The sequence below is a fragment of the Arachis ipaensis genome, chromosome B7, assembly GCF_059453495.1.
Source record: "Arachis ipaensis isolate K30076 ecotype BB chromosome B7, ASM5945349v1, whole genome shotgun sequence".
NCBI lineage: Eukaryota > Viridiplantae > Streptophyta > Magnoliopsida > Fabales > Fabaceae > Arachis > Arachis ipaensis.
The window spans coordinates 37,154,624-37,170,821 of record NC_142442.1 but is presented as its reverse complement, the minus strand read 5'-3'; the positions used below and the strand labels follow the sequence as shown (position 1 = coordinate 37,170,821).

At 32.4% G+C, this 16,198-nt stretch overlaps 2 pseudogenes; both read right to left on the bottom strand.

Moving 5' to 3' along the window:
* Positions 1–15,301, bottom strand: part of LOC148550860 (coniferyl alcohol acyltransferase-like) — an 82,825-nt pseudogene extending 67,524 nt beyond the window's left edge.
* Positions 10,656–11,413, bottom strand: LOC107607109 (fasciclin-like arabinogalactan protein 2 pseudogene; annotated as a pseudogene).
* Positions 15,302–16,198: the final 897 nt, after the last annotated feature.

Here is a 16,198-nt window from a genome sequence, read left to right as displayed (position 1 = left end):
ATGAATGCTTGAACAGTGCATATGTCTTTTGAATTTGTTGTTTAAGACTGTTAAATATGTTGGCTCTTGAAAGAATGGTGAACATGAGACATGTTATTGATAATCTGAAAAATCATAAAAATGATTCTTGAAGCAAGAAAAAGCAACAAAAAAAAAGAGAAGAGAAAGAAAAGCAGAAAAAGCCAATAGCCCTTAAAATCAAAAGGCAAGGGTAATAAAAAGGATCCCAAGGCTTTGAGCATCAGTGGATAGGAGGGCCTAAGGGAATAAAATCCTGGCCTAAGTGGCTAAATCAAGCTGTCCCTAACCATGTGCTTGTGGCGTGAAGGTGTCAAGTGAAAACTTGAGACTGAGCGGTTAAAGTCAAGGTCCAAAGCAGAAAGAAGAGTGTGCTTAAGAACTCTGGACACCTCTAATTGGGGACTTTAGCAAAGCTGAGTCACAATCTAAAAGGTTCACCCAATTATGTGTCTGTGGCATTTATGTATCCGGTGGTAATACTGGAAAACAAAGTGCTTAGGGCCACGGCCAAGACTCATGAAATAGCTGTGTTCAAGAATCATCATACTGAAATAGGAGAATCAATAACACTATCTGAATTCTAAGTTCTTATAGATGCCAATCATCTAATTAGAATCTGAGCTTCACTCAAAAACTCTGAGATATTATTGCTTCTCAACCTATTAGTCTTCTATTTTATTTGTCTAGTTGCTTGAGGACAAGCAACAGTTTAAGTTTGGTGTTGTGATGAGCGGATATTTTATACGCTTTTTGGGGTTAATTTCATATAGTTTTTAGTATGTTTTAGTTAGTTTTTAGTTTATTTTTATTATTTTTTAGGAAAAATTCATATTTCTGGACTTTACTATGAGTTGTGTGTTTTTCTGTAATTTCAGGTATTTTTCTGGCTGAAATTGAGGGAGCTGAGCAAAAATCTGATTCAGGCTAAAAAAGGACTGCTGATGCTGTTGGATTCTGACCTCCCTGCACTCAAAGTGAATTTTCTGGAGCTACAGAACTTGAAATGGCATGCTTTCAATTGCGTTGGAAAGTAGACATCCAGGAATTTCCAGAAATATATAATAGTCCATACTTTGCTCAAGGATAGATGACGTAAACTGGCGTTCAACGCCAGTTCTCTGCCCAATTCTGGCGTCCAGCACCAGAAAAGGATCAAAAGTTGGAGTTCAACGCCAGAAATGGATCCAAACCTGGTGTTGAACGCCCAAAATGACCTTATGCACGTGAATTGCTTAAGTCTCAGCCCCTTCACACACCAAGTGGGCCCCAGAAGTAGATCTCTATACCATCTGCTATAGTTTACTCATTTTTCTGTAAACCTAGGCTACTAGTTAGTATTTAAACAACTTTTAGAGACTTATTTTGGATCTCATGACATTTAGATCAAAACTTTGTACTCTTTGATGGCATGAGTCTCTAAACCCCATTGTTGGGGGTGAGGAGCTCTGCTGTGTCTTGATGAATTAATGCAAGTATTTCTGTTTTCCATTCAAACATGCGTGTTCCTATCTAAGATATCCATTCGCGCCTAACTATGGAGAAGGTGATGATCAGTGACACTCATCACCTTCCTCAATCCATGAACGTGTGTCTGACAATCACCTCTGTTCTACATCAGATTGAATGAATATCTCTTAGATTCCTTAATCAGAATCTCCGTGGTATAAGCTAGATTGATGGCGGCATTCATGAGAATCCAGAAAGTCTAAACCTTGTCTGTGGTATTCCGAGTAGGATTCAGGGATTGAATGACTGTGACGAGCTTCAAACTCGCGAATGCTGGGCGTAGTGACAGACGCAAAAGGAGGGTGAATCCTATTCCAGCACGATCGGGAACCTCAGATGAGTAGCCGTGCTGTGACAGAGCATCTGGACCATTTTCACAAGAGGAGGGGATATAACCATTGACAACGGTGATGCCCTAACACACAGCTTGCCATAGAAGGACGTGTGTGTGTGAATCAGAGGACAGAGGAAAGCAGGGATTCAGAAGATAAAGCATCTCCAAAACTCCAACATATTCTCCATTACTGCATAACAAGTAACCTTTAACCCATGCTCTCTTGTTTATTCGCAATTCAACTGATAAATACAATTGACTTCCTGACTAAGAATTGCAAGATAACCATAGATTGCTTCAAACCAACAATCTCCGTGGGATTCGACCCTTACTCACGTAAGGTATTACTTGGACGACCCAGTGCACTTGCTGGTTAGTGGTACGAGTTGTGAAAAGTGTGATTCACAATTCGTGCACCAGACCCCAGTTAAGTCGACTCAAATTGGATCTCCGTTGCTAGTTAGATATGATAATGAATACTCTGAGGAGCGTGAGAAGCCCCCTTCCCATCCCTCACTCATTATTTTTAAAAAAAAAGCCGCGTTCCTTCTCCGTCATTGCAAGTTCTTGTTTAATTACCCCTTAGGGAATGCAGATCTCCTCGGTAAAATTTTGAAAAAATTACTACAGGTTGAACTTCCGTCAACAGCGGTGGAAATACTAAATTGAGACATTTTTTTGCTACAATATTTGTCAAACAAACAATTAATGAAACAGTCATCCATACCTTGTCATTTTGAACATATTTATACATTAAAAAAGAGTTGAAATAATTAATTGATCAAAATAATGACATTAATATTTTTTATAAGACTTGTTATTATTTAGAATAATTAGGAAATAGCCATAAATAAATTTATTTCCTTAATGAGTGTTAAATTTGTTGTCAACTTCTATATTTCTTTTAAAATTTTAGCGTCGTTACATCTAATTTCTACATTTTGAAATGAATTTACTCAAAAAAATTAACATGTAAATCACATTATTATTACAAATTATTTTTTTTTACAGAATTAATCGTGCTTGTTTGAACCGTTAAAATTAGCTTCTAATGATATCAAAGTCAACCTACTTTACTATCTTGTGCCTTCAAATAATTTACACAACTAACATAAAAATATAACAACTGAGAAAAAAATTTCTTTACAATGGGTATATTCATTGTAACAAATATTCTTCTATCTAATACTCTAAAAAATACATTGGCCACTTTGAATTACTACAGATCAACTTCCATCCACATTAGTAGCATGCCTAAATTGAGATATATTCTTTAAACAAACAATCAATAAAACACAATTCCGTATTAAAAGTGGCATGGTTTTTGTTTCGTATTTTTTATTTAAAATGGATTATGGTAAACTGAATATTGTTCGGATTGCATTAATTGAAATTACTTTGAGATGAATAATTAGAGAATAGGACATGAATTTAAATAATAATTTTACGTGACTTTATAAATTTACTTGGGATATTTAACTAAATTTTAACATTGGTTTAGTATTCTCAGTCATCTCCAGTACTCTTATAGAATTAACAGAATCTTCATTTAAAGCTAAAAATTATTCGATACAAAAAAGTTTACAATAAAATAAAAAAATTATATGAATAAAAAATAATAACAATTTCAAAAAAATAAAAAATTCTTGAAAGTATGTTAGACAAAAAATGTTATTAAAAAACAACAAAATTCACCATATAAATAACAAAGGACACAATTGGTATGTATAAATAAATTTCAGTCCAATTTGAACAGCTGGAAATCGTAGTTATTGGTAAACGTGGGTTGAACGGTAGAATCAAATTTATGTTCAGTGAAATAAAATACAGCCATAAGAGACGGTGAATCTTTCGGCAAAATTAAACGAGCTCTTGATACTCGAACCGCTAATCCAAACACACCCATAGCGTGTTAATGGTTAGAAGCCTAGAAGCAAAACACAGAAGCTAAGAATGACTAATTCTTACTATCGACAAAAGATGCATTCGAATTCAAGAATGCGACAAAAATGACTAACAGTAAATACATATTTTCAAAAAATGCATTAAAGATTGCATTTTAACTGAGCTCATTCAGATCTTTAAAGTTACAAAAGGTTGCAATTTTTACTTGTTCATCAGAACATAGGAAAATTTTAATGTTATTCAATCCCTTTACTAATACATTGGTATGACAAATAAGGTGTTGAGTTAAGAAATTAACTAAATTAATTGATCACGAAAAATGTTATTTTATTGGGCTAATTACCCAATCAATTTTGATTATTTTGTTTGAGTGATGCTAGCCACCACTCAATATATAGTTGCAGCCCACTATGGAACAAATTGAACCTGCTGGTGGGCTGACGATCCAAAGGAAGCCCAAATAACACAAAGCAAGAAATTCAGTTGGGTCAACTAGTAAACCGAAATCCGATTTCATCTCTCAAGCCAATCTCTCCGAGTTGCTTCCACAAAAGCAACATTCACCTATTTTGATACGGTCAGAACTCAGAGAGGATAGAGAAAGTTTAGTTCTTAAACTATTCACCAAGGAAGAAAGAAAGAGAAGGTTAGGCAAGAAAGGTTGAGGTCCAATCACCCAATTCAAACCACATCAAACTAAGGTAGAAGTTAAAGGTAACTTATTTCCTCTTGCATGCATCGTGTTTTATTCTCCTCTTGACTAAGTTTCTGCCACTCCAATTTGGGATAAATGGAGAAAGTGACTTCTGTTAACAATTGCTGCAAATCAATGGCCAAGATTGTTTCTTGGGGACCAAGTAGTTTCTCAAGGGTTCAAATTTGGGTTTACCATTGAAAAAGTTTTTCTTTGCTCCCCTGAGGCTTTTGGTCAAGCAAAAGTAAGTCAGATTCAAATTTCTAATTTGGGGATTAACTAGAAAAGGTGATGTCGTAAGTTGGTAGCACAAAGCTCAAAGAGTTGACTTAGGAGACAGCAACTCAACAACATGCAAGGACATATAAAAGAAAGGTCTGGAGTTTTTCTGAGGTAAGGAGGGATAACAAGTTTTTTGAATTTTATGTTCCGAGAAGATTTCTCTGAAGAAATTCATCAACTTGGACAGCGCTTCCTAGTCAAAGGAGCATTACGCCAGAATGAGGAACCAAATCAGAGGCAAGCTAATCTGGTTTATTACATAGTGTAGAATGCCCCAACCCGCCCCGCCCCGCCTAGGCTCGTCCCATAAATGGGGCGAACCGGCCCTCCCCGCCAACTTAAATGGGTTCAAAATGCTAGCCCGCCCCGCTTTATGGCGGATTGGCGGGTTGGCGGGCTAACCCGCTTCTTTTTTTTGAAAAATAAAATTCATTAAAATTAACCAAAAAATAATAATAAAAAAATCAAATACAAATAAAAAATAGTCAAATTATAATATAATTTTTTTACTATATTTTTTTTATTTTTAGCTTCAATAAAATTGTTCAAAATAATATTTGTCAATAGAATCATCTTTATTTTAAAAAATAAATCACATAATTTGAGCATATATACGAAATTGTAAAATAAAATAAATAAAGTTAATAACTAAAAGAAGAATAAACACAAAAAATGAGAAAAAAAAGTGTTTAAAAATTCTATAATTATTAATTTTATAATAATAATAATCACTCTTTTATTTAATAAAAATAAAAAATAAAAATTTTCGGCCCAGCGGACCGGCCCGCCCCGCCCCGCCAAAACCCGCCAATTTGGCGGTGCGGGTTTGGCGGATTTTTTTAATTTGGCGGGCTCCAAATCCTAACCCGACCCGCCTTTTTTAGCGGGTTTAGCGGATCGGCCCGACGGGCTCGACCCATTTTGCCACCCCTAGTGTAGATGTTGTTGAAGCATCAATCTCCTTCATGTTTTACAGATTGTAATTTTCTTTTCAATGTTCATCTTTCCGTAATTTCTTGACGTAAAAGGCTGAACGAGAGAGTCATTGAAAGAGTCTAAGGGTGGAAAGAGGCAGAGAGAAACACTTGAGTGAAAGGCCTTGAGTGATTTCAGAATTCTTTAGGTTGATTCTGTGTCTTGTATTTTATACTAGTGACGTACCCCTTTTTTAGTTGGGTGAGCACTAAGAATGAAGAGTTAGGTATTAGCATAACCAAGTCAAGTTAGGTTAGAACTTGAGAGTGCAAAAATTGTGCTTCACATTTGCTTCGTAATGCGACCTCCAAAATATATGAGTCCCTATTCACCCAACTATTTAGACACTGCAAGCTTGTGGACATGGACGTTGACAAGTTCGAGACGCAATGGGAGACGATGCTAGATGAGTGTGGGGTTCGGGAAGTCGAACGGGTGAAGGAATTGTACCGCAAAAAAATCGCATGGGCGGCAACATGCATCAGAGGCCCATTTTTCGCAGGTATAACGACAACGTCCTGTTGTGAATCTCTACATGCCAAGTTGAGTGGGTTTGTGGAGAGTAGATATGAAAAATTCCAATGCCTTGAGTTCTTCCCCCAATTTAATTTTGGTTTGATTTAATTTCATAAACTAATCATATTAATAGTTAATTAAGACTTCAAAGTGTGTATCGAAGTGTCACTTCATGTGTCACATTTGTAAATTTTGATAACATCAATGAATAAAGCGACGGAATGACTAACACGATTAATTTAAAATCTTTAAATGACAAAATAGATTAAAAAAAATCTTTCATGCACCAACTTATAGAACGAACGATCTTTTAAGAACTAATCCGACTATTTACTCATAATAATAATAATAATAACAATAATAATAATAATAATAATAATAATAATAATAATAATAATTATTATTATTATTATTATTATTATTATTATTATTGTTATTATTATTATTATTATTACACTAATAGTAAGTATAACATCAAATAGTAACTAGTATTATTATTTAAATTATCAATAATTTGAGTCACCAAAAAAAATTATCAATAATTTAAACAATACTGTTTAAATTTACAATAATAATATTTAATTTATTATACGAAAAATAAATCAATACAACGTGTATTTTCATTTTGGATGAAATGCGTAAAATAATATGCTGCTCATCTATGCAGTTAAGATGTTGCTTGACAAATGTTCCCCTCATCTTTTTGGGATTTGAATTCTCTAAAGTTTGAATTTTACTTTAGAGAGTAAAGCGTGATCTCTCACTATTTTTTTATAAGTGAGACCAAGAATAAATATGAGAGAAAAACCATTCAAAAGTAGAAGATCACACTTTATCCTCTAAAGTACAAATTTAAAATTTAGAGGATCCAAATTCATTTTTTCTTACTCCTACATCGTTCTCAAATTATTCCAATCCTAATTTTTTTTTTATAAATGATGGAACCCTATCAGCTGTGCCTCTTGGTCTCCTCCACCATATATATCCGGGTATATGATTGAAGTATTTGAAACTTAATAAAAAAAATGGGTGAAAATAAAATATAGCATCTTATTTTTCAACATTTGTTTCGTACTTTTATTTTTTAATAATTTTTAACCTTCTAAGATCTTATAAAAAAAATAATATGCTAATTGCAATGATCCATTAAATAATATGTCTATCACCTATCACTCTTAATTGATCATCATAGTTAGTAACACAAAATTTATTTAATTATCTATTAAATTTTGAAATTTATATTTAATCATCAACTCAAATTCTATTTGGAAGATCTGCAGTTCCGCACAAAGTCGTTCTAGATAAATACGTATCTAAAGTAATTAAAAAACATGTTTGGTTGACTAAAACAAAATTAAATATACCATAATAACAATTAAAGATTTAAAGATATGTCATAATAATAATTTAAAATAAAATTTTTAAGTTCTCCCTTTTAAAAAATTTAAAATGTAAATTTAAATATCGACTGAAATAAAAGTTAGTGGGTCCTTTCAATTACAAATTATTCATTATAAAATTAAAATTTATCATTATAACAATTTGGACTTAAACCGATCACAATTATCCAACTCCATCGATTAAATCAATCAAATTTTGATTTTTTTAATAACAAAACTTTAATTCTCTATAATAAAATGTTAACCATAACTTGTCGTACTAATCTCTCACATCCTAAATCAGACTAAAGCTTACTTTGGTAACACTTTTATTTTTAAAAATTACTTATAAAAAATAATTTTTTAAAATATGACTTCTAGAAGTTGAAACATTTATATTTTGTAAATCAAATTAAAAATAACTTTTAATAAGTACGAGTAACAACAATTACGTTTAGTAAAATAATTTTCAAAATTTAAAATTACTATAACAAATATAAATGTATGAGTTAAATTTAAAATTAATTCATGTATGAAATCATTTTAGGTTTTATAATTTTGATAAGTTTCTCCTTGGATGCTTTTAAAATCACCCCTGACTTTTATAAACTATAAGTATAAGTACATAAGTTTTTTTATTTACTAAACACAAAATAAAATATTTGTACTTTTGATCGAAAAATTTTACCAAACTAAGGCTATCTTAGCATAATTGAAGTAGTTTCAAATTTTTATAGAAATTCTCCTATTCAAAAAATTATAAATTTTTTATGTTTGGAATTTAAATTAAAATATTTGAACTCTGAAGATAACTGGATCATCACTTATTCCTATTCAACCAATATTAGGCACTCGAAATTTTAAATTTTTCACTTTAACACCAGTCCATCATTTTCCCTAATGCACTTGAATATTTCTAAGTAGTCCTATAACCTCTCCCAAGGCCTAGCAACTTTTTGTTTTAAAGATCAGTACCCACACTCTTCAACTCTTGCCAACGATTTTTTCTTCACATATTATGAAGCCCACAAATTCCAACAAAAATGCATAGCCCAATTTTTTCCTTGGCTACAACTGTCAGCTGACGCCTCCCCTTTAGTATCGGCTTACCAAAATGACAATATCCAATGCAAGGACACACAACAGGTCATTAAATTTATCTGCCAAGGTTATGGGTTCCACCGGTTCAAGGAGCACCCTCCACCATTCTTATTGGAGTCTACATCACAACCTTAACACGAAATCTACATCGTTCAAATTCTTTAATGTATATCTGTATGGCTCTGCACACTTACATAACGCTATGCCAGTAAAGTGGCTTGTCACACCTGAAAACTTTCCCAAAATATATATATATATATATATATATTAAAAAGTCATTTTTCACTATAAAAAATTTGGACGTTAACATTTTTATTTATGAAAGGCAAAAATTAAAGTTATATCGATGAATTTTTGCAGATAAAATTATTTGAATCTTAAAAAATTAAGAGTAAAGTATCATTTTTGTCTCCAACGTTTGGGGTATGTTCCAAAGTTGTTCCTAACGTTTCAATCGTCCTATTTAAGTCATTAACGTTTTAAAATTGACTCAATGTTGTCCTACCATTAGGGATCCGTTAACAGAATTGACGGCGGGACAAAATTTGAATTTGAAACGTTAGGGACTTAAATAGGACGAAAACGTTGGGGACAAAAATGATACATAGAAATAAATTTTAATTTTATCTTTCAATAATATCAATTTTTTACTGTACATAGTATTCAATTATTTTTTAATCACATCTAAGTAAATTACAGTTAATCACATTACTTTCATTCTAAATAAATTAATTTTTTTATATTTTTACTCTTAAAGTAATGTAATTTTTTTATAAATAAATAAATTTTACACTTTCATTCTAAATAATGTAATTTTACTTTCATTACTTAATCACATTACTTATAATTTTTTTTATAATTTTACACTTTCATTCTAAATAAATTAATTTTTTTATAATTTTACACTTAAAGTAATGTAATTTTTTTATAAATAAATAACTTTTACACTTTCATTCTAAATAATGTAATTTTACTTTCATTACTTAATCACATTACTGATATTTTTTTTATAATTTTACACTTTCATTCTAAATAAATTAATTTTTTTATAATTCTACTCTTAAAATAATGTAATTTTTTTATAAATAAATAGATTTTACACTTTCATTCTAAATAATATAATTTTACTTTCATTACTTAATCACATTACTTATAATTTTTTTTTATAATTTTACACTTAAAGTAATGTAATTTTTTTATAAATAAATAACTTTTACACTTTTATTCTAAATAATGTAATTTTACTTTCATTACTTAATCACATTCCTTATATTTTTTTTATAATTTTACACTTTGATTCTAAATAAATTAATTTTTTTATAATTTTACTCTTAAAGTAATGTAATTTTGTTTATAAATAAATAACTTTTACACTTTCATTCTAAATAATGTAATTTTACTTTCATTACTTAATCATATTATTTATATTTTTTTTTATAATTTTACACTTTTATTCTAATCACATTACATTATTTATTTAGAATGAAAGTGTAAAATTATAAAAAAAAATAAATTTATTTAGAATGAAAGTAATGTGATTAAGTGTGACTTGTTTAGATGTGATTAAAAAATAATTGAATACTATGTACAGTAAAAAGTTGATATTATTAAAAGATAAAATCAAAATTTATTTTTATGTATTATTTTTGTTCCCAACGTTTTCGTCCTATTTAAGTCCCTAACGTTTCAAAATCATCTCAATTTTGTCCTGCCGTCAATTCTGTTAACGGATCCCTAACGGCAGGACAACATTGAGTCAATTTTGAAATGTTAGGGACTTAAATAGGACAATTGAAATGTTAGGGACAACTTTGGGACTTACTTCAAACGTTGGGGACAAAAATGATACTTTACTAAAAAATTAAATAAAATTCTCAAATTACTTTATAATATAATCTAACTCTAACTTCTAATTTTACCCCACACCACCACACCCTCAATTTCAACTCCTACCACCACTTTCATCCCCAACAACTACCATCACTGCCGCCATCACCATCACCATCTTGAAGAGCTCCCTCGACATCAAAACCTTGCTGATCTTGTACGCAACAAAGGGATCTTGGTCAATCAGTGTCCTCACTATGCTCGTCGTATCAACCTTCATCTCAAGTTTCACGTCTTCCCCATCATTCTGCATCGTGAAGTCGAACTTGTTCGCTCCTTGTGTTTCCAAAGTGTTCATAACCCTGTTGTTTGACTTTAGCATCTGCAACGATATACTGGAACTTCGTGGTACAGCAGCACCGATATCTTCTGTGCGTCCGTGAGGTTCTTGTACTTGGGTATGAAACCGCTGACGATAGTGTCCATGGGGCAGAACACGGTAAAGCCACCATCCACGCTGTCCTGAAAAGTTGGAAGAGACTTTGAAGGTTTGAGCAAGTCTGCGAATGACTTGCAACTTTGCTCGGATCGGACATGATGTTGATCTGGCTGGGGCCGCGGTGGGTGCTTCTGCTTCAGCAGAGCTCAATGCGCTGCTAATTTCAAGGATGGAGACATTGTAAGGAAATTTTTGGATGCACTTGACATAGAAAGAGTGGAGTCTGTTGTTGTCTTTAATTTAGAGGCGAAGCCTACTTTGCCGCCCTTGAAGTTGGCGATATTGAAGCCGGCAATTCCAACGACAATGCCAGTGGCCTGGAACATGGAGGACCAAAAGCAGTAGAGGTGGTGATGGCGGTGGTGATGGCGGTGGTGGTGATGGTGATAGCGGCAGCGATGGTGGTAGTTGGAGATGAGAATGGTGATAAGGTTAAAAATTGAGGGAGTGGTGGTGTGGAATAAAATTAGAAATTAGAAATAGGTTATTGGTAGCACAAATCCCCACACTTTCGTACTGTTGTACCAGTAAGTGTACTGAGTCATCTAAGTAATACCTGAGCGAGTCAGGGTTGATCCCACGAGGATTGTTGGCTTGAAGCAAGCTATGGTTATCTTGCAGGTCTTAGTCAGGCAGATCAGAAAGTTGTTGATTTTATGTCATATATGGAGTTGTAAGAGGAATGTATGAACTACTTGTATATTAGAAGGGAATCAGTAATAGGAATAGGGTTAAGGATTGGAGTTGCTTAGCCTTTCTGAATTAACTCTGGCATTACTATCTTCTCTGCTTGTGAATGACTTCTTCTATGGTAGGCTGTATGTGATCAACGCCATGGGCCGTGGTCATTGATCTCCTCTGCTACAGATTGAATGCCATTGGCTGTGTCATCCAATCTGACGAAGGGTGAAGTGCTAGCAGTTCATTCTCTTGGCGATCCTACTCAAAACGCCATAGACAAGGTCGAATCTTCCAGATCAGAGGATGCTGCTTCTTAGGATTCTAGCCTATACCATAGAGACCCTAATCTCCCCAGAAATCGGCTGAACTGGTGTCTCGAGAAGTCCCCAACGAAGTCATGGATTAGCCATCTGAGAGATGTATAAACATAGCTGTTGGCTCGTGCTTTCCAGTCACGTATTCACACGAACCCAAGTAGACGCAAGTGTTTGTCAGGCACGTTCGTCTTAATGTGATGAACAGAGCTGATTGTCTGATTATCCTATTCACCACGATGAAGATCGAGTATACATCTTAGAAATCAAACATGGATCGGAGAAGAAACAATAATACTTTTATTAATTTATAGGACTCAGCAGGGTTCCTCCCCTCAACCTAAGAGGTTTAGAAACTCATACTGATGTAAAAATACAATGTAAAACATGTATATTGGTAAAAGAGGGTCGAAGATCCCCCAATAACATAAATAAAATCCCTTATACTAAACAAATGACTAGTAAGGGTAAAATAGTCTTTTTAGTGCTAAAATCCACTTCTAGGGCCCACTTGGTGAGTGTTTGGGCTGAGCTTTGGTGAGATCCACGTGGTATGAGGTCTCTGGGGCGTGGAATGCCAGCTAGGGGGTCTTCTTTGGGCGTTTGGACACTGGTCTCTGCTCTTTGGGCGCTGGACGCCTAGAAGGGGGCAGGTAGCTAGTGTTGGATGCCAGTTTTGAGCCTTCTAATTCGAAGCAAAGTATAGACTATTATATATTGCTGAAAACCTCTGAAAGTTAGCTTTCCATAGCCGTTGAGAACGCTCCATTTGGACTTCTGTAGCTCCAGAAAAGCTCTTTCGAATGCAAGGAGGTCAGATCCGGACAGCATCTGCAGTGCTTTCTCTGTCTCTGAATCAGACTTCTGCTCCAGTTCCTCAATTTCAGCAAAAAAATACCTGAAATTGTACAAAAACACAAAAACTCATAGTAGAATCTAAAAATGTGAATTTAACACTAAAACCTATAAAAACTTAATAAAAACTAAATAAAACATACTAAAAATTATATGAAAAAGATGATAAAAAAATGTATAAAATATCCGCTCATCAATTATATTAGATGATAATTTAAAAATTTTATTTTAATTTTTAAGGTTTGGATAATTTTATCTACAAAAGCCCATTTTTTATGGGTATTACTTTAATTTTTCTCTTTTATAAATAAAAATATCAACATTTAAATCTTGAAAAAATAATTATTTATTCTATTTTATTTTCTTATTTCGAATTTCACAATCTAAAATTTTATATTCGGGGTATGTTAGTCACCAAACAAAAAATATTCGGTGTATATTTATGTGTGTGTTAAAATTTATTAGATGAGGAACTATCTAATCCTTAATATTATATTTTTGTTTCGACAAATAATTTGTATCAAAAGGCAATTCATAATTTATTTCTTTATTGTTTAAAGTATTAAGCAAATTAGTTTCCAATAAAACACTTTAATCAACCATCTGCTAGCTAAAGTATTTTTACAGAAAATTAAAGTCTGGTTTGTCCTTTTTAAAAAATATTTTGTAACTACTTTGTTATTTTTATTTTTACTTAAATGAATTTTTTATCCTTATAAAATAACCGTATTTTAGTTTTGGTTCCTGTACTTATTTTTTGTTGGTTTTGGTCCAATAAAATTGAAAGATTTTGGTTTTAGTCCTGTTTGTTTACTTTGCTCCGTTAAATATTAATATGCTACATTAAATGCTAAGACGTAATGTATTTGAGTTTGTCATATTATCAATTCTCATGGCATATCAGCACTTAAAAGAAGAAACTAATAAAAAGGAGCCAAACTCAGAAATATAAATAAACATTGTCACTTCTAAATTCATAGTATCATATTTAAAAATAAAATGTTATTATCAATTTAGAAATATAAATATGCAAGTACTATAGTATATATTTATTAGAAAAGAAAATATATACTTTTCATCGGACTGTCCCAAGCATATTACTCTTTTCATGATATGCAATTATGCATAACTAATCATTATGTATTATTATTTGTTATACTACCTTAGTCTCCGTATTAGACCTAGATCATGAATATTATGATTGCTATTTATATGATTATAAAAAATATAAACAAAAAAAATTTATATAAAATAAAATTATTAAAGTAAAAATTTACGTACAACTATTTTTATATAAAATTAATAACATAAAATTATTAATAATTTAATTAAATATATTAAATTGTTTAATAATTTTTAATTATTAATTTTATATAAAATTATTTGTAAGTGAATTTTTACCTATTATTAAATATTCTAAAGATTTACGTAAGTTTTAGTAATTTTGTATGAGGAATGTTAGGGCCAACAGATTTTATGATTTATAGTCATTAATTAATTGTTATGAGTATTTTTAATGATGTGAGATTATATCTAATGATATAAAATTATTTATTTTTCTTTTAATGATTAAGTACTATTGTGTCTCCAACTTACTCCTGTGATCATCTCCGTCATCGGAATGCTGATCTAGCGTATTTATATGACATGATGGACACTACTTAAACTCTCTTTCTTTCCACTAGGACGATCATAAGTTGCAAAATATCAAAAAAAACCCTTACACTGCGTGGTTTTCAAAGGATTTGAGCACGGAACTAATGCGGCGTCGTTTAAGTAGTGTCCACCATATCATGTAATTGTATCAAATCAGTATTCTGCTGACGAAGATGATCGCAGGGGCAAGTCAGAGCCATAATTACAAATTTGGGAGTTCTAATTGAGGCCAACAAAATTGTGCGGGTCATTCTGAATAACAGACTAAATTTCAGGGGCCAAATTAATATTTAACTCGATTAAGTACAGACCAAATTTTAATATTATTATTTACTGGACCACAAACACGCCACGCTTCTTCTTGGGAACAAGCTTCCCTTCAATGGAGACATCAGGATTGTACAAGTTAAGACACTGAAGCTCAATGTCTGCGACAGCTTCAACAAAATCAACTCCATGGTTGTTGCATAGCAACTCGGGTTCACCTGCCGTGTTGGCCACCACTTCGCCGGCAAATGCATAGTAAGACACAAGAGCTTGCGACAGCGATTTCTTCAAACACCCCACCATGGATGCAAAGCTATTCATCACAATTGTGCTGTTGTTCTTGTAGCAGAAGAAGACTCTAACGTCGACCGGAGGAAGGAGTAGATCGAGGTTAGAGAGTAGTAGCTAGTGTTCTTGAGTTGGTAGAACCGCTGCTACGACCTCTTCGTTGGTCACACTCACGTTGAACTCTCCAGCAGCACTATCCATTATTAATTATTGTATATATGTATATATTTTTGTGTAGCTGATTGGCTTACCGGTGAAAATTGTTCTTTGGGTAGTATACTGATTTAAAGGCAGAAGGTGGTAGTCTGGTAGATAAGAGAAGATAAAAGAAGAGACGGTATGGTGAGTGTTAAGTACCAGACAAATGACACAGCAAAATATAGAGATAAAAAATTAGAAATTTGTATAAAATATGGAAACAATTGAATAACTTTCTTTGAGAATTACAACTTCTCTCTATCACAAGGAGACTACAATAACACTCTCTCTTGATAAAAGGAGAACACACTTCTCTCTATCATATATAGGAGAAAACTACTCAAAGAAATATTATGTTATTCTATCTGGATGACTTGATTGAAATGAATTAAAGAAAAACTCAATTTATAGGTGAATCTCTTCAATATGAACCATCCATCAATTAGAGGTATATAATTCTTCTCTTTTTCAACCACTAAAATTCTAAGGTTATAAACTAAGATTGTTTATTACCTCTCATTTTATTTAGTTATTATTTATTTATATATTTTCTAAAATTAGCTTTACTAATTTTCACAATCTCCCACTTAAAGCTAATTTTGATAAATTTTCAAAATTCATGTTGCTCATGTATTCCATAGACCGTATGAGGATCTACACCATTCAAATTTTTCTGTGTTGATTGGTTTTGTCATGGCATCTGCTAGGTTATCTTTAGTGTGAATCTTCTGCATATCAACACTTCCTTCTTCTACTACTTCCCGAACAAAGTGATATTGTACTCCAATGTGTTTTGTTCTTGAATGAAAGGCAGGATTCCTTGCAATGTGCAAGGCACTCTGACTGTCACAATACACAGAAATCTTCTGTTGTTTGTGCCCGAGTTCTTCTATCAACCTT